Here is a 19,755-nt window from a genome sequence, read left to right on the forward strand (position 1 = left end):
AAAAAGAGGCGCAAGCCATAGTTGAAGCTGTGAGACCTTGGAGGCATTACCTGGCCGGCAGGAGATTCACTCTCCTCACGGACCAACGGTCGGTTGCTTTCATGTTCGATAATGCACAGCGGGGCAAGATTAAAAACGACAAGATCTTGCGGTGGAGGATAGAACTCTTCACCTTCAACTACGAGATCTTGTACTGTCCGGGGAAGCTAAACGAGCCTCCTGATGCCCTGTCCCGCGTGGACCGCTTCCGATTCCTCCACGAGGACCTCTGCCACCCGGGGGTCACTCGTTTTTTCCATTTTGTCAAGACCTGCAACCTGCCCTACTCAATCGAGGAGGTCAGGTCACTAGGGACTGCCAAATCTGCGCGGAGTGCAAACTGCACTTCTACCGGCCAGCGAGGGCGCACCTGATAAAAGCTTCCCGTCCCTTTGAACGCCTCAGCATGGATTTCAAAGGCCCCCTCCCCTCCACCGGCCGCAACACGTATTTCCTAAACGTGATTGACGAGTATTCCCGGTTCCCATTCGTCATCCCCTGCCCAGACATGACCACAACCACCGTCATCAAGGCCCTCCAGGGTATCTTTACACTGTTCGGTTTCCCCGCGTACATACATAATGATAGGGGGTCCTCCTTTATGAGCAACGAACTGCGTCAATTCCTGCTCAGCAAGGGCATCGCCTCGAGCAGGACGACCAGTTACAACCCCCGGCGAAACGGGCAGGTAGAGAGGGAGAATGGAACGGTCTGGAAGACCGTTCTACTGGCCCTACAGTCCAGGAATCTCCCGGTCTCCCGCTGGCAAGAGGTCCTCCCGATGGCCCTCCACGCCATCCGGTCGCTGCTCTGTACAACCACAAATCAGACGCCTCATGAACGTCTCCTTGTTTTCCCCTGGAAGTCCTCCTCCGGGACCTCGCTCCCAACCTGGCTAGCGACACCCGGACCCATCCTGCTTCGGAAGCACGTGCGGGCGCACAAGTCGGACCCGTTGGTTGAAAGGGTCCACCTGCTGCACGCTACCCCCAGTATGCCTACGTAGCGTTCCCTGACGGTCGGCAAGAGACAGTCTCCCTTCGGGACCTAGCGCCCGCCGGAACCCCACGCGCACCCGAACCATTGCCCCCACCCCCACCTCCCCCACAGCACCTCACTGGAGGGTCAGTACTCCCGCTGCTCCTGCCTAGGCCGACCACCCACCGACGCCCCCTAGAGGCGCCCCTCCCCCTGTCAACCTTTTGCCCCCACAGCGCCGCCTAGGGATGACGAAGCTGCCAGGGGGGCCGAAACCACGCTCCCGGAGTCGCAACCACCGGGACCCCCATCAGAATCACTGCCGAAGCCCAGACGCTCCAGAAGGACGACCAGGCCACCCGATCGACTGATCGCTGCACTGTGAACACTTTGTAAATATCCTCGACATCACGGTACCTCCATACCTGGTCATACCATGCTAAAGACGACTATTAATGCTAGCCACCACCCCTGCCGGGCTCTTTTTTAACAGGGGGTGAATGTGGTAGTACCAGGTATTGCGGTACCTAAGAGGCTGATGACCATTGGTTAGACCCAGGAGTCTACCATTGGCTGTTGTACGTAGCTCCGCCCTGACAGGCGGAGTATAAGAAATGGTGCCGTCCCAGCAGCCTTCACTTTCTGTATCGAAGCTGCTGGGGAAAGAGTTCTAGTAGATTAAGGCCTTCAGTTATGGAATCACTTCGTCTTGAGTGTAATTGATTGCGCATCAGAGGCGTCATCTCGTTGCAGGAGCACTGCCCCTGTGCCAGATTAGCAACCGTCCGTTGATATTTTCGTCTCCCTTGCAGGATCGAAAAACGCTAATACTGGGGCGGTGGTCAGCTTGACCTTGAGCTCCTCCCATTCACGCTGGTGGGCGGGAAGCCACTGGAAGTCCGTCGTCTTCCTAACTAGGTTGCGGCGAGCCGTGGTGTGGGAAGTGAGGTTTAGGGATGAACTTTCCTCGGAAGTTGACCATTCCTAAGAACCAGAGCACCGCCTTCTTATCCGCCGGCTTCTGCATGGCCGTGATGGCTGCTACCTTGTCCACATCCGGCCGCACACCGGGAGATGGGGTCTCCTAAAAACTTGAGTTTGGTCTGGCCGAAAGAACATTTGGCTCTGTTGAGGTGCAGGCCTTGGTCCCGTATTCGCTTAAAAACGCGTTGGAGGCGACTGATATGCTCCTGCGGGGTGGTGGACCAGATGATGATGTTGTCCACATAGACGCGCACACCCTCAATACCCTCCATCATCTGCTCCATGATGCGGTGGAACACTTCAGATGCTGATATGATTCCAAATGGCATTCTATTGTAGCAGTACCTGCCAAATGGGGTGTTGAAAGTACACAGCTTTCTGCTGGACTTGTCCAATTGAATCTGCCAGAAGCCCTTTGATGCATCCAGCTTGGTGAATATGTTGGCTCGAGCCATCTCGCACGTGATCTCCTCACACTTGGGGATAGGGTAATGCTCCCGCATGATGTTACGATTTAAATCCTTCGGGTTGATACAGATCCGGAGCTCGCCGGAAGGCTTCTTGACGCACACCATGGAATTGGCCCAGTCGGTTGGTTCCATCACTCTGGAAAGCACTCCTTGGTCCTCGAGGTCCTGCAGCTGCTGCTTGAGGCGGTCCTTGAGGGGTTCTGGGACTCTGCGAGGTGCATGAACCACAGGCGTGGCGTCCTGTTTGAGCAGGATTTTGTATGTGTAGGGAAGTGTGCCCATGCCTTCGAAGATATCTCGGTGTTGAGTGATGATGGCACCTAGTTGTGCCCTGAAGTCCGCATCTTGGAAGTCAGATGTGTCCTCTGGAGAGAGGGAATGTACGCGCTGCACGAGGTTGAGGAGCTTGCACGCCTGTGCGCCTAGCAGGGAGTCCTTTGAGGAGCCCACGATCTCGAAGGGTAGGGTGACTTTTCGCGAGTTGTGCGTCACCTTGAGTTGGCATGACCCGGTGGCGGGGATGACGTTACTATTATAGTCGACCAGTTGGCAATTGGATAGAAGAATTGTTGGTTTGACCCCCAGGGTTTGAAATGCTGACCATGCAAGGAGATTGGCGGAAGCACCAGTGTCCAGACGGAATCTAATCTGGGATCGGTTGACTGTCAGGGTGGCACACCATCGTCGTCTGGATCAATGCTGTGCACCAACAGCGGCTGGTGCTTTCGATTCGGGGACAGCCTGTTCTTGGTTATGACAGCGACTCCAAAAGGCTCCCTGTCCTCTGTGTCACTGGTCTCCATGAAGTCAGGATCAGACTAGGTGAAGGTGGGTTGGATTGCCCGAAGATTCCTGCGAGGCTGGTTAAATCGTTGCGAGTTGGCAGGCTGGGCTGCTCGACAGCAGGCAGTATAGTGGCTAAGCCTGCCACAGCGCAGGCACTGTCGCGATTTTGCAGGGCATTGCCGCTTTAAGTGGGCGGAGCCACTTAAGTAGCCACTTAAAATGGCCAACGCCCGATTCAAAATGGCGAACGTCAAAGGCTGATGGGAAAGTCAGCCAACAGGACAAAAACAAGCAGCTGTTGGTTGGCTGTGTATTTACCTCTGGAAAGGCCAGACAAGATCGATACCAGCAACCATCAGCATAACAAAACACCAGCCATCTGCATACTAATGAGCAATCCCCGGGAACAATAAGCAACATTTAGACACACAAAGCCAAACCAGACTCTTCGGCACCAGCAGGAGCCTACACAAAAGGAGGTGAACGAGCACCTCAAGACCGCCCATCGATCAGGGAACCGCTCCAGCATTGGAGAAAATCGAACCAAGCGATTGGGACAAAGTCCAATCACTTGGGACCAGGTACAGGGTCCGCCCCAAAAGGCGGGAAGCCCCTGGGAACTATAAGAATTGAGCCCCAAGTTCAAATTGCTCTCTTCTCCAGCTCTTCTCCACCACTTCTCCAGCTCCTCACTCTTCAGCAGCTGATCGAAACTGTAAGTCTTACTTCAACGCTCGCTACAAGATAGGTGCTCCTAGCTATCAATCTGTACCAACTTCGAATCCCGCAGGCTCAGAACCCGAACGAAAGGCCATTTGTTTCCCTGACCTGGTGGGCCAGTTCCAAGTTAAGTATAGGCCTGTTAGTTGTAGAAGTAGCTTATACGTAGGACTTGTGCATGAGTAGTGATTACTGTGTATAATAAAAGTGCTTTGATTTAAATCTTACTAATCGGTGTATTGGATTATTGATCATTACTCGGACTTGAACCACGTGGCGGTATCATAAAGTTACCTGGCGACTCAAGAGCAAAGGTAATAAAACAGAGCAATTAAACTAAGGCAAAGTTAGCAACAGAGCCACAGTTGCCGCACGTCGTGACGTCAGTGCGTTCGTTGCGCCTCCGCGCATGCGCGGTACGGTCTTGCGTGGTGCGGGCCTGCGCATCCTCCACGTCACCGTCCCCTTGTTTGGTGCGTACAAGGGCGGAGGCCTCTGAAAGCACACAAAATGGCCGCCCTCCTCCAGACTGCGGCCCGGGAGGTATTCGATCGTTTGGACCCGTTCCGCCTCCTGGGGCCCTTGCCGCGCCGTTTCAACTGCCTGTATGTACGAGTACCGGCTGGTGGCATTCTCATGCAGAACACAGGTCTCGATGGCAGTCGCTAGGGTTAGTTGCTTAACTTTAAGGAGCTGCTGACGCAGGGTGTCCGACATGACCCCAAAAACAATCTGGTCGTGTATCATGGAGTCGGAGGTGGGCCCATAGCCGCAGGATTGCGCGAGGATGCGGAGGTGTGTTAAATAGGATTGGAAAGGCTTGTCCTTACCCAGCAAGCGCTGCTGGAACAGGTACCTTTCGAAGCTTTCGTTGACTTTAACACTGAAGTGTGTGTCGAATTTGAGGAGCACCGTCTTGTACTTGGTCTTGTCCTCGTCATCCGCGAATGTCAGGGAGCTAACGATGTGGATGGCATGTTGCCCAGCTGTGGAGAGAAGAAGGGCTATCTTCCTGGTGTCCGATGCATTCTCCCTGTCCGTGGCCTCGAGGATGAGCTGGAAGCGCTGTTTAAATATCTTCCAATTTACCCCGATTTCGTCCCAATTCGGGGCATATACATTGACCAACACCACCCACTCCCCCTGCAGCTTGCCACTTACCATCACATACCGACCGCCATTGTCTGCCACAATCCTCGACGCCTCGAACGACACTCTCTTCCCCACCAAGATCGCCACCCCCCAAGATTTTGCATCCAAACCCGAACGAAACACCTGCCCTACCCACCCCTTTCTCAACCTTACCTAATCCGCCATCCTCAGCTGCGTCTCCTGAAGCATGGCCACATCCGCCTTCAGCCCCTTCAGGTGCGTAAACACCCGGGCCCGCTTGACCGGCCCATTCAGTCTCCTGCGGGAGAAAAGCCCGCGCTTCCCAGCTCCGGCCCCGCCCCTTCAACCCTAAGCGCCTCCTCTGGCGCAGCTCCCTTTCCAGGCCCGTCCCACTACCCCCAACTCAGGCCTCTCCGCCCACCGCGGAGCCCCATCTCCCTTACCGACCATCAACCCCCAAAGCAGTTTACCTACCCACCCCCCCACGAGCCCACCTGGCGGATCTAATCAAACACTATCGGGGGAATGTTGCTGTCCCCTTCCCACACCCGGAAACGTTGAACAAGCGCCGTTACGGGCCCTAAAAAGTGCCCAAAAGTCCGTTTTTAGCGGGAGCTGCCGAACATGCGACTTAGCTCCACATAGCCGCAACCGGAAGTCTGAATATATTAACATCTCATCATCGTTCCTCTATGTTTGAATCATTTGCCCCTATAAAAAAGTAAATTTACGTCAGAGCAGGGCAGACCACCATGAACCACAACTGGTCTCCCAAAGTGTACACCTGGCGGGGCGACCTCCCAGAGGATCTCAGGTGAGTGCAGTACTTGAGGGGACAGCGTCATATGTGCACATTACCACCCGGCACTACGTACGCAGTGGGGGGGGGGGGGGGGGGGGGGGGGGGGGGGTTGGAGCATTTCCTGTTTAACTTTTATGCACTGGAACAGCCTTTAAAAATGGCAAATGATCTTCAAAAAACTATGTTTCCGGTGGAGTAGGCTCAAAGCAGGCCTTGCCGGTGTGACATCATGGCCCCCCCCCCCGCCTTTTTTCTTACTAATTCTGGGACGATATGGCAGACAAAGCCACCATTGGTGCCAAAGGCTTCAACGCTGCTTCCTCCCACTTTATTTTCGTGTTCAATTCACTGTCGTTTATCTTCCAGGATTGCCAACTTGAAGAAGTACTGCTTTTCTCTCTGGCGGGATTTCTGTCTGTTTCTTTTACCGTGAAGAGTCAAATGGACTCAAGGTGTTGACTCTGTTTTCACTCCCGACGGATGCTGCCAGACCTGTTGGGGTTTTCCAGCATTCTCGGTTTTGTTTCTTGAAACCTCTATTGGCCATCTAATTCAGTAATCACAATTCAATAATGCAATTACAGTTTTGCCTAGTGCTAACAAAAAAAATTCTAATTTACTTATGTCTTAAGATCAGAATAAAATCACTTAAAATGTGTCCCGTAGCATACACAATTTTATTTTCAAGCATTTGATTTTTATACTAAAATTGGTCAGATGTAACCTGCAACTCTGTTTGGCCACCGTAAATTATGGAAGGTGTAAAATAAGACAACATGATGGCCCTGTGCATTGGGGCTCCAATGAGTCACATGGTACTTTTAAAAGATGTAGATTCGCGCAAATAATTCCCCCAAAGGGAAAGTTATTGAGTTCATCTATTCTGCTGGGAGAAAATTCAGAGCAGAATCATTTGTATTTTTTTCTCTGTGCATGGTCTTGGCGGCACAGTAGCACAATAAATAGCACTGTTGCTTCACAGCTCTAGGGTCCCAGGTTCGATTCCTGGCTTGGGTCACTGTCTATGTGGAGTCTGCACCTTCTCCCTGTGTCTGCATGGGTTTCCTCCCACAAGTTCCGAATGACATGCTGTTAGGTGAATTGGATATTCTGAATTCTCCCACTGTGTACCCAAACAAGCGCCGGAATGTGGCGACTAGGGGCTTTTCACAGTAATCTCATTGCAGCGTTAATGTAAACCTACTTACATTAAAGTTTATAAAGACAATAAAGATTTTTTTTAAACTTTAATTAATTTACAGTCAGTGAAATACTAGTCCTCATGGAGGGCTTCCCTCTATAGCATTATCTTTACTTTTTTTCAGATGCCAATGGATCTATTAACTGCAGAATTTGCAGTTTTATTTATCAAAAGTATATTGCAGGTTAAGGCAATTGCCTTGAAGTGCATACAGCAAAGAGATGGCTGTGAATTTATAGACTACTGGCAACAATAGGATGGCATTGCAAAGAAATAAAATGCACTCTTGTTCTGTATGGATAGCTAATTCAAATAGCCACAGAATTTAACCAGTCACAAGGCTTCCCTAGCTAAGTGGTGCAGGCAAACAGCCTTGTCGTTGCCATCTCAAATCTAAGACTTGTCGAGGTATACATAATAATGGATTTTCTAATGGAAAGGTCCGGGTCACAATAAACTACAACTTAAAACTTTATAAAAAATTCAGCATAATGTACTTGTTCCCCTTCTGAAGCACTGAGAAAATAAATAATTCAGGTGATGTACATTGTCACATCAAGTCAGTACAGCAGCTTGAGAATCTTAGTACATAAATCAGTCTGGAAAACATATAGGGTCAGAGAGTATGCTCGGACTCTAAACCCCGAGGTATCACAGTCTGTCCAGGGACAGACAAGTAGACATTGGTTCTAAACAAGAAAACAAGAGGCCATATGAGACACATGAGTTTGAAGCCTGCACCATTTATACATGTTATTTGAACAGCAAGATTTTGCAACTGTCTTAAAATTTTCATCCCATTATTTTCCAGTTTGCTTTTTCTACAATGTCAAGTTTTATTTATGGTCAGAATTTCACAACATGCTGATTCAACTCCTCGCAGTTTGACGTCAGCAACTCCAATCCAAGTCTTGTGATAAGAATGGGATTGAAGTTTCAAAAACTAAATATAGACATTAATGATCAAATGCTCATAAGAACATCAGGGATTTGGGGAATATCATTTGTGATGTGAGCTATTTATGGTTGAGTAACACACACTGCTGTTACACTGAGGTTGTATGGTTTTGCTCATTTACATTGGGAACTAGGAAGTAATTTGGAATTTTGTCTTCTTCGAGGTTGTTACTAATTTTCTGAGGAAAGTAAATAATTTGCATGGAACTCACCAAGGTGCAATTTGGGCATTCAGCTTATGGCCTGAAGCAAAGATCTGGCAAATGGAGTATAATGTGGGAAAATGTGAAATTGTCCACTTTGGTAAGAAGAATAAGAAAGAAACTTATTGGGCTGGATTCTCCGATTTTGAGGCGATGTCCGGAGTATGTGTCTAGTTTTACAATGAAAAAGTCGGAGCCGCCCCCGCACCGATGCTCCACCTGGTGGGGGGCTAACAGCTGTGCCACGTAAAACTCCCGGCGTTCCCGACATAAACGGCCAGAGAATTGCCGGGTTTGTGGCCGCGCATGTGCACGGCGATGACCTGCAGCGGTCGCACCATACAACATGGCACCGGCCGCATACGGACCCTGACGGCCAAATAGTGTCCTCCTGGACCACCCCCACCAGCCCTCTCCGAAGCCCCCCTGCCAGCAGCACGCCCCCCCCCCCCCTGACTGTGTCAGCGCTGGACAGAGTCCGCAGCCGCCATGGCAGGTTTATGAAAACCCAGACCACACGTGACCTGCGTGGCCGGGAACTCGGCTCATCGGGGGCAGAGCATCGGGAGAGGACCTCAAAGCAACGCGCTGACGTGTCATCAGCAAATTGAGCAAACTGCCTTCAGCCCCTTCATCCAAGTCATTCATATAAATTGTTAAACACGGAGGCCCCACCACTGATTGTTATTGAAGGAAGGATGTAAATGCACTGGAAGCAATTTAGAGAAACTTTACTAGACTAATACCACGAATGGGCAGGCTGTCTTATTACGAAAAGTTGGACAGGCGGTGTTTGTATCCACTAAAGTTTAGAAGCGTAAAAGGTGACTTGAGTGATCCTGAGGGGTCTTGTCAGGGTGGATGTGGAGAGGATCCTTCCTCTTGTGGGAGAATCTGGAACTCGGGGTCGCAGTTTAAAAATAAGGGATCACTCATTGGAGAAAGTTGAGGAGAAGCTTTTTCTCTCAGAGTCATGAGTCTCTGGAACTCTCCTCCTCAAAAGGCAGTGAGGCAGAGTCTTTTGATATTTTTAACGCCGCGGTAAATAGATCCTTGATAAGGAAGGGAAAAGATATTGGCGGTAAGTGGAAGGTTACAATCAGATCAGCCATGATCATATTGAGTGGCAGAACAGATTCTCGGGGCCAAAAGACCTCCTCCTGCTCCTAACTGGTATGTCGACCGACTCTGGAGGTTGCATGATAAAACAAATTATACTTGGTCTGTGAAAGGAATTGGCTTAATGGGCTGAGGAACCTTTTTCTTTACCCTATATTAGTGCAAGTGAAAGTCCCTGAGGACCATAGGCTGCCCTCCCCATTTTGAGAGAGCGCTGACTGGTAGTGATTTAACCTGAGGGTCACCACACCTCAGGCAAGGGGTGAGGTGGAGAAGGCGGGGCCTTCATGAATAACCTCAGGCGGTACGGGAATTCAACCCGCGCTGTTGGCATCGCTCTGCATTACGAACCAGCCATGTAGCCAACTGAGCTAACCGACCCCCTCCTATATTAGTATGGCATTAGCAAAAGCATTACATTTACAGGCTGACAAAAGAGCACAAAAGGAACAAAGTAATTATTTATTCAGTACTCTGAATGCATTCTAATGAAATTTGACAGGCACTTCATTGTATCGAAGATATTCCATCAAACTGCTCATGAGAATGAAGACACAAAATCTTTCAGAGAGCTATTAATAAAGTGCAGCATTTGATAAGCAGATGGGGGGGGGGGGGAGAAGAGAGAAGGGGAGTTAGCAATATTATGGCCATCTACCATGAAGTACAATAACACTTGCATGGCTGAACTATGCCTGTAATCAGTGTAAAGGCAACAATAAGCTAAGACCCAAGTTCTCATTCTCTATTGAGATGTATTCTCCACATTGGCATCCAGGGTGCATACAGCAACACACCACATAGATTGAAACAGATTGTTATAGCCTCTTCAACACTGAATGTAGTTTGAACCGTCTTGACTAGAAGGATGTATTTGTGTGTTGTCGAGCAGTTCACAGGTGGTTGTCAAAAAAACAATTTTAAAACAAAATTCAATATTTCATATTTTTCACATATTTCTTACCCAGCAGCAGGTGATACTCCAAGGCCTCACTAACAGGAGCAACAGAAGGCAAGTCACAGATTTATTTTTAGAGACTCCTTTCTCCCTACAGTAAACTACTCTGACTATCCAGTCATGGGAAACCCCTGTGCTGCTATTTGATGATGCTGCAGTTGAAAGCCAGCTGTTAGAGTTGGTACCAGTTGATCAGCCATAAATTAAGTGTTGAAGCCAACTAAAACAAATGATGCTTAATGGACCAAGTTACAAGACCCTCCTCTTTCTGCTCTCCTTAAATTTGAATATGTAAGCATTATTTTATTTTTAACTGCAAGGAATAGAGTTGCCATTAGAATGATAATCACCTTCAAAGGATAATAAAAAATGGGCACTTCCGAGGGTTTTTAACATTTGAAAGTCTGGAGTTATAAGACTCAATAACACCCCTCCCCACTTCCGTCTTCCAGAACCTAGCTTTGTGCTGTTGCAAACTATATTCCTTTCAGTGTGTTTAGTGATATGGGAGTTATTTGTGATTACTTCATATATTGAATATCATGAACTCTGATTACTATAGAAATTATTCTTGGCATAAGTTAAGACACCTTCAAAAAAAATAGCCCCAAAGAATAACTTTTGTTCTTTTCATTCAATTTCCTCCTTGCCTATAAGGAATCTGCGGACCCATGCAGGAGTATGATTCATAGTCCAGTTTGCATATCTTCATGTGAGAGAGTAGTGTCATTTGACTGTAGAGGACATTTAAGCCAAAGTTTGATCCTCTCCTCATCTGATGTTCACATATCTCCAATATGTAGTTGCTTTACAGAAGTACCAGCGTGGTAAATCTGGCTTCATTTTGCTCTCCTCAACCAACCAGAGCTGAGCCAATTGTAATCAATGTCTCTGGTAAGATTATCAAACTCAGCACTTACTGTCAAGTCTGTATTTGCAACAGTGAATACAGGTCAAAAGTACTTCATTGACTGTAAGGTGCTGTGGGACGTCCTGAATTCATGAAAGTTTCTACATATATGCAGGTCTTTTTTTCTTTATTTTGTTCAGTTCAATTCCTTGTTGAAGTGTTTTCTTTCTTGCGTCACACACCATCTTCAGTAACCTTCCACATCTGAAACTATCCACTGGAAGTTTCATAAATATAGCTCAAAGTAACTCTGCCTCCCTGTAGGAAATTGCTTCATTATTCCCTATTGTAGGTTCATCCTAAGGGAATCCACAGATTCCTAGACAATGTGAAGGGAGTGTCGACCTGGCACAATGGCTCTCTGCCCCTAATCCCTGTGCTTTGCATTCAGAGAAGTGATCTCTGACATAAAACATGGGGAAATAAGCCCTTATGTCTCATGATACTCTGACTTTTTTATTGGTTTGGGCTCTGTGATTATTTCCACCCACATCAGGTTAATGCTCGTTTCTTAGCTGATGTTAATCCAGCTCCCTTACGACGTTGAGCACAGTAACCTCTCCAAGCTAGCATCAGCCACCATTAAAAAATATTCCAAAAGTAAAATTGAAAAGAAAAATCTTGGTAATTTATTGCAACTCCTTAACTCTCTTTAAAATTGTTGCAATTGGGTTGTGCTGTAATTAGCATGGTCTCAATTTTAAACATACTGTTAATGGAAAATGGGATAAAGCAATCTTAGATAAACTGATAGTCAGGTTGTATTTGGGAAACATTAGGTAATAAGGGTTTGGTCTCAGCTTGCTGCTGAACCATATTTCCATCTCCCCGAGAAGAGTTTGTTTGTAAACTCTGAAACAAGTCACATGTAACAGTAGCAGTCAATAACATATTATTTTATGTAACTGTCTCTATCCTGAAATAAACCAGATTATTAAAGTAAGTATCAACTGTGTGCAGGATCAATCAAATATATTAGAACTATTATCTGTTTGTACTCACCTCCTGCCAGAGTTGAATAAAAACACAGTCTCTCCATCCGATGTGCATATTTAGTATCCTGTTGCCATTCAGGTCCCATTTTTGCCTCTTCCTCTTTTCTGCTTGGGCAAGATACAGACACATCACTGAATTAGCTGCACCAATAATACTCCAGCACTTTGAATTCTTTCTACATGGTGGCACAGTGAGAAGGGCTGGTTTAGCTCAGTGGGCTAGACAGTTGGTTTGTAATATAGAACAAGGCCAGCAACGCGCGTACAATTCCCGTACCAGCTTACCCGAACAGGCGCCGGAATGTGGCGACGAGGGGCATTTCACAGTAACTTCATACTTGTGACAATAAAAGATGATTATATTATTAAGCACTGCTGCTGCACAGCGCCAGAGACACAGGTTCAATTCCGGCCTTGGATAACTGTGTGGAGGGTTTGCGAGGGTTTCCTCTGGGTGCTCCAGTTTTTTCCCATAGTCCAAAGATGTGCAGGTTAGGTGAATTGGCCAAGCCAAATTTCCTCTTAAGTGTCCAAAGATGGGTAGGTTTGGTGGGGTCACAGGGATAGGGGGAAAGAGTGGGCTTGGATAGGGTGCTCTCTCAGAGCATGGTGGTGCAGCAATGGGCTGAATGGCCACCTTCTGGACTGTAGGAATTTTATTATTCTAGATGAGGGAATATTAACTCAAGGAACCTCCCAATTCCAGCACCATCATTAAGGACTTTCAGGTCAAGTTTGGTATAGGCTGGGTGAAGAATTAAAATTCCCTTACTGGGTCAGATGGTTAAATTTACACACTAACTTAGACAGGCCAGAAAGGTTCTTGGATCAATCTGGGGAAGAAGTGAGATCTTGTAATAGGCCTTGCTGCCTCCAGTATGGACAGAGGAAAAAATAACTTGTAATAACACAGCATCTTTTGTGATCTCAAGACACCTAAATAAATTTGCAGCCATTGAGATACTTTTGAACTGTGATCAATTTTGTAATGCTGTAAATGCAGCATCCCATTTACACACAGCCGGACCCCATAAACATAATCAAACCATCTGTTTTAGGTGTTAGTTGAGGAAGTTAAAAGAATGAGGGTGATCTGTTAGGGAAGATATTGAGAGGTTGTTTCTTCCAGATAGGAAATCTAGATGAAGGGGGCACAGTCTCAGGATAAGGGATTACTCACTTAGGACTGAGTTGAGGAGACATTGCTGCACTCAAATGGTTGGGAATCTTTGGAAATCTCCACCCCAGAGGGTCGTGGATGCTCCATCTTTGAATATATTTAATGCTGGGATAGACATATTTTTGGTTTCACAGGGAATCAAGAAAAATTTGGAATGGGCGGGAAAATGGAGTTGAAGCACAAAGTCAGCCACGATCATACTGAATGGCGGAGCCAGCTTAATGTGCCATACGGTCTTCTCCTACTCCTATTTCTCATTTTATTATGTTCTCATAAATGTTGTTCAGAACACAGAGAACCCCTGCTATTTTTCAATAGCACTTCGCGATCTTTTACTTAGATGACAGGTGGGGTCTCTGTTTAACCATAAGATGTTGCCTCCAATGTGCAGTATTCCCTCAGTGCTGTCCTGAATTGTTGGTTTAGGTTTTGTGCTCAAGTTTCTAATGGGGCTTTCTACATGCTTTTGTGACTCAGGAACAAGTGTGGAAACACTGAACCAAGGCTGCAAAGACCGGGATTCTTCTCAAGATTGCTATTCATTGAGCCTCATTGGAAGTAGAGTGTATGGACACTGAGCATATGACTAGGTTCAGATATGGTATTTCTCCTGTTTAAATAGCTTGCAGATTTTTGCTGTTTATTTTGCTGAAAAATGGGCATTGATTGAGGTACTAGAGGGCCACTAGTGGTGGCATAACAATATTCCAACACATTTGTAATGCAGAAGGGGGCACACTAGAGAAAAATACAATTTCCTTCGGTACTGTTCCAAGCCTTGCCAAGTCTCCTCTCTGGTGCTTTAGCTGTACAGTGAAGCTCCCTCTTGCCCAACTCAAATAGGTCCTCTGGCATGATATATGAATGTGATATTTTCCATTTCACACACCATACAGCTATGTTAACTGTTGGAGGTTGACATTTAAGTGCCATTTTTATGCTGTGTTTCCATAACAACTGAAAGCTGAGCTGTGAACTTCCAAAATACTTTTCATACAGAACCAAAAGAGGAGCCTCCATCAGATTGAGCTGGATTAGCATTCAGGTTGCACATACAAAAGGATAGCATGCCAACTCTCTGTGGTTCTCAATCCCTGTAGTTTCATCGTGTGACATTACACAGTAATCAGTGAAACAATCAGGCAATGTCCTACTGTTAATCACATCAAGCTGCAACACTTCAATGGGCAAATGAGAAATAGAGGGCTAAGATTTGGGTTGTTGGAAGAGGAAGTAGGAACTTGCCCAGAAGAAGGGAAATTAGATCAGAGTAAGAATCACTTTTGCAGCGGCCAATGATTGTGAGCAACACTGTCAATGCAGTATTTGTTGCCTATCATTAGCTTCCATTTGGGCATTGAGTCAAATACTGAGGGTGAGATTCTTCGGCTGTGCCCTGCCCAAGGTCAACGGACCTTTACATGGTGTCCATCTTGTCCGTGGCGATCTTGCGGCGTGGGCGGCCGAAGAATCCGCTAGTAGTGGCATAACAATTTTCCACCACTTGTAATACAGAAGGGGGCACACTAGAGGAAAATACAATTTCCTTCGGTACTATTCCAGCAAGCCTTGCCAAGTCTCCTCTCTGGTGGTTTAGCTGCAGTCACATGTGTGCCAGACCAGGTACGGGTGACAGGTATCCTTCTCTGAAGTACATCAATAAACTAGTTGGATTTTTACAATAACCGTACAGATTTCATGATACTTTTCAGGTGCTAGCAAAGAAATTACTCAATTTATTATCGAATTTCACAACTTGCACCTTCTGGATTAGTGGCGCAGAATAATGTCCATAGTTATCCTGATCACATGAAACTATTAATGGTGTTGAATAATATGATGTTTCATGTCCCTTTTAATTTTCCATCATTATACCTTCCAAACCTTCCAACAGAGATGTCCAGGAAGCTGATGCTGACTGTATTGGAACGCTTCCTTGAATTTGTTAACATGGAAAAGAAATGCCCTTTTTAGTTCACCAATTACCATTTCATTGACTAAACATATCGGGCGGGTTTCTCCGTCCCGACGCACACCGTTGGGATTCTCCATTTCGCCAGCTGGCCAATGGGGTTTCTCATTGTGGGGCAGCCCCTGTGGTAAACCACTGTTGCACCTGTATTAAGTGATGTACGGTAGGACCTGTACTACAGGTTCGCTGGTAGTCCCTGCCTGTATAAATATGCGTGTCCTCCAGCCAGCAGCCATTTCGCCAGCTGCTGTGGGAGGCCACACATCTGATAGAAATAAAGCCTCAGTTGGATTCAACTATCGTCTTTGTCCAATTGATCGTGCCTCAATTTATTGCTATCAGTTTCTAAGGATGGACCTCCTATCGCCTGCAGCTGGATCTGCACTCAAGCGACGGCAGAAAGGACTTCCAACACTGGCTAGCTTGCTTTGAGGCGTATATCAACGCGGCACCAACCCCTGTTCCGGAGGCTCAGAAGATTCAGATTTTATATTCCAGGTTGAGATCCAAAGTCTTTCCGTTAATCCAGGAGGCGCCGAACTACGCTGAAGCCATGACTCTACTCAAGGAAAACTATGCACAGAAAACAAACACGCTCTTTGTCAGGCACGCACTCGCCACTCGCTCTCAACTCTCTGGTGAGTCCATAGAAGACTTCTGGCGGGCCCTAATCCCACTAGTCCGGGACTGTGGCTGTCAGGCTGTATGGCCACGGAACACTCAGACCTCCTTATGCAGGACGCTTTTGTGATTGGAATTGGGTCAGATCTCATACGCCAGCTACTCCTAGAAGGGGCCACGCGTGACCTCGCAGAGACTAAAACGCTAGCGCTCTCCATGACGGTTGCCCTGCGCAACGTCCAGTCCTACACCCCCAGCCGCGCGGCCCACCCCTCCTACGCTTAGTGGACCCGACAGACAGCCGCCCCAGCAGGGGCGCTGCCCACCCAATACGCCTGCGCTGCACGCCAGCCAGCAAACGCCAGGTTCGCCGGCGAACGCCGATGCTATTTTTGCGGCCTACAGAAGCACCCCCGCCAACGCTGCCCGGCCCGTGGTGTGCCAGGGCCGCTCAGTAGCCACTATCGCCCCCACCCCTCTCGGCCACGGCCGCCATCCCCCCCACCCCCTCAGACCACGTGCGGCCAGTGGGCGCCGCCATCTTCCTCTCCGCGCAACACGTGCGTTCCAGGGGCACCGCCATCTTGTTCCACCCCCGCAACGTGCGTTCCATGGGCGTCGCCATCTTATAACCCTCAAGATCTTCGGGCGCTGCCATCTTGTCTACCCCTCAGCACATGGGCACCATGAGCGTTCCAGAACCTGGGCTCACCAGCCGCCCCATTATTCGATGACCAACCAAGATTCGCCTCCATGTCAATCGACCAGTCTCGTCCGCATAACCTGACCAACGCATCCACCTGCGTGAAAGTCGTTGGACATGTAACCTCCTGCCTGCTGGACTCCGGGAACACTGAAAGCTTCATACACCCGGATACGGTAAGGCGCTGCTCCCTCACGATACACCCCGCCAACCAGAAAATCTCCCTGGCCTCCGGATCCCATTGCGTAGCGATCCGGGGGTACTGTACGGTCACGCTCACGGTCCGGGGCGTAGAATTCAGCGGCTTCCGCCTCTACATCCTCCCTAACCTCTGCGTTGCACTAATCCTTGGCCTGGACAGTGCAACCTCCAGAGCCTAACTCTGAAATTCGGCGGGCCCTTACCACCCCTTACTGTGTGCGGCCTCGCGACCATAAAGGTCGACCCATCTTCCCTCTTTGCCAATCTAACTCCAGATTGCAAACGCATCGCCACCAGGAGCAGACAGTACAGCACCCAGGACAAGACCTTCATCAGGTCCGAAGTCCAGCGGCTGCTCTGGGAGGGCATCATCGAGGCCAGCAACAGCCCCTGGAAAGCTCAAGTGATAGTAGTCAAAACTGAGGAGAAACACCGAATGGTCGTGGACTACAGCCAGACCATTAACCGGTACACGCAGCTCGACGCGTACCCCCTCCCACGCATATCTGACATGGTTAACCAGATTGCGCAGTACCGGGGCTTCTCAACGGTAGACTTGAAATCCGCCTACCACCAGCTCCCCATCCGTAAATCGGACCGTCCTTACACCGTCTTCGAGGCAGACGGCGGCCTATACCACTTCCTTAGGATCCCCTTCGGCGTCACAAACAGAGTCTCGGTCTTCCAAAGGGAGATGGACCGAATGGTCGAAAGGTACAGGTTGTGGGCCACCTTTCCGTACCTAGACCACATCACCATCTGCGGCCATGATCAGCAGGATCACGATGCCAACCTTGCTAAATTTCTCCACACTTCTACTCTCCTAAACCTCACTTACAACAAGGAGAAGTGCGTGTTCAGCATGAACTGCTTAGCCATCCTCGGCTATGTGGTCCAGAACGGAGTTCTGGGGCCCGATCCTGACCGCATGCGCCCTCTCATGGAGCTCCCCTCCCCCACTGCCCCAAGGCCCTCAAACGCTGCCTGGGGTTCTTTTCGTACGACGCTCAGTGGGTCCCAAACTATGCAGACAAGGCCCGCCCACTCATACAGTCCACCCAGTTTCCCCTGACGGCCGAGGCACAACAGGCCTTCGCCCGGATCAGAGCTGATATTGCCAAGGCCACAATGCACGCTGTAGATGAGACACTGCCCTTCCAAGTAGAAAGCGATGCATCAGACGTCGCCCTTGCCGCCACCCTCAATCAGGCAGGCAGGCCTGTGGCATTCTTTTCCCACACCCTTCATGCCTCAGAAATTCGGCACTCATCCATTGAAAAGGAGGCCCAAGCTATCATTGAAGCTGTGCGGCATTGGAGGCATTACCTGGCCGGCAGGAGATTCACTTTCCTCGCTGACCAACGGTCGGTCGCCTTCATGTTCAACAACACACAGCGGGGCAAGATCAAAAATGATAAAATCTTGCGTGGAGAATCGAGCTCTCCACCTATAATTACGAGATTATGTCTTGCCCCGGCAAACTCAACGAACCTCCAAATGCCCTATTACGAGGTACATGTGCCAGCGCACAGGTAGACCGACTCCGGGCCCTGCATGACAGCCTTTGTCACCCAGGAGTCACACGGTTGTATCACTTCATTAAGGCACAAAATCTGCCCTACTCCGTTGAGGAAGTAAGGACAATCACCAGGGACTGCCAGGTCTGTGCGGAGTGCAAGCCGCACTTCTACCGGCCGGACCGCGCGCGCCTGGTGAAGGCCTCCCGCCCCTTTGAATGCCTCAGCGTGGACTTCAAAGGCCCCGTCCCCTCCACCGACCATCACACATATTTTCTCAGTGTGATCGACGAATACTCCAGATTCCCCTTTGCCATCCCATGCCCCAACATGACGTCTGCCACCATCATTAAAGCCCTCAACACAATCTTCACTCTGTTCGGTTTCCCCGCCTACATCCACAGTGACAGGGGATCCTCATTCATGAGTGATGAGCTGCGTCAGTTCCTGCTCAGCAGGGGTATTGCCTCCATCAGAATGACAAGCTATAACCCCCGGGGAAACGGACAGGTAGAAAGGGAGAATGGGACGGTATGGAGGGCCGTCCAGCTGGCCCTATGGTCCAGAAACCTCCCGGCCTCCCGCTGGCAAGAGGTCCTCCCTGATGCACTCCATTCCATTCGCTCATTACTCTGCACTGCCACGAACAATACACTCCATGAACGTCTTTTTGCCTTCCCCAGGAAGTCCACATCGGGGTGTCGCTCCCGACTTGGCTCGCAGCTCCGGGAACCGTGTTTCTCCGTAAGCACGACCGACTCCACAAGGCGGACCCGTTGGTGGAGAGGGTGCACTTGCTCCACGCAAACCCCCAGTACGCCTACGTGGCATTCCCCGACGGCCGCCAGGATACTGTCTCCCTCAGGAATCTGGCACCAGCAGGATCCACCCCCATACCCCCTCCGCCCCCGGCGCCACCCTCCCCTCTCCCGTTGCTCCCAACAGCACCCCCCAGGACCATCCGTCCCGCCCTGCCCACGCCCGACGATGAAGAGGATTTTGGCACGCACCTGGAGTCACCATGACCAGATCAGCACCAACATCGCCGACACCACTGCGTCGCTCCCAGAGAAACATCAAGGCCGCGGAGCGGCTAAACCTCTGACCGGTCCACCGGACATCAAAGGACATTTGTTTGCTCAAATCTTGTAAATATTAACTCATTGTTGTACATAGTTATCCACCAATCCCGCCGGACTCAATTTTTAACAGGGGGTGAATGTGGTAAACCACTGTAGCACCTGTATTAGGTGATATACGGTAGGACCTGTACTACAGGTTCGCCGGTAGTCCCTGCCTGTATAAATATGCGCGTCCTCCAGCCAG

At 49.1% G+C, this 19,755-nt stretch overlaps 1 protein-coding gene across 1 annotated transcript in view; it reads right to left on the bottom strand.

Moving 5' to 3' along the window:
* The window catches only part of bsnb (bassoon (presynaptic cytomatrix protein) b), a 766,513-nt gene that overhangs the window by 146,345 nt on the left and 600,413 nt on the right, over positions 1-19,755 (bottom strand). Inside the window, exon 12 of the mRNA XM_072472164.1 lies at positions 12,243-12,340. The gene's annotated coding sequence lies outside the window, so the exon portion shown is untranslated. The remainder of the gene's footprint in view (positions 1-12,242; positions 12,341-19,755) is intronic.

This window comes from Scyliorhinus torazame, chromosome 13 (genome assembly GCF_047496885.1).
Source record: "Scyliorhinus torazame isolate Kashiwa2021f chromosome 13, sScyTor2.1, whole genome shotgun sequence".
Taxonomy (NCBI): domain Eukaryota; kingdom Metazoa; phylum Chordata; class Chondrichthyes; order Carcharhiniformes; family Scyliorhinidae; genus Scyliorhinus; species Scyliorhinus torazame.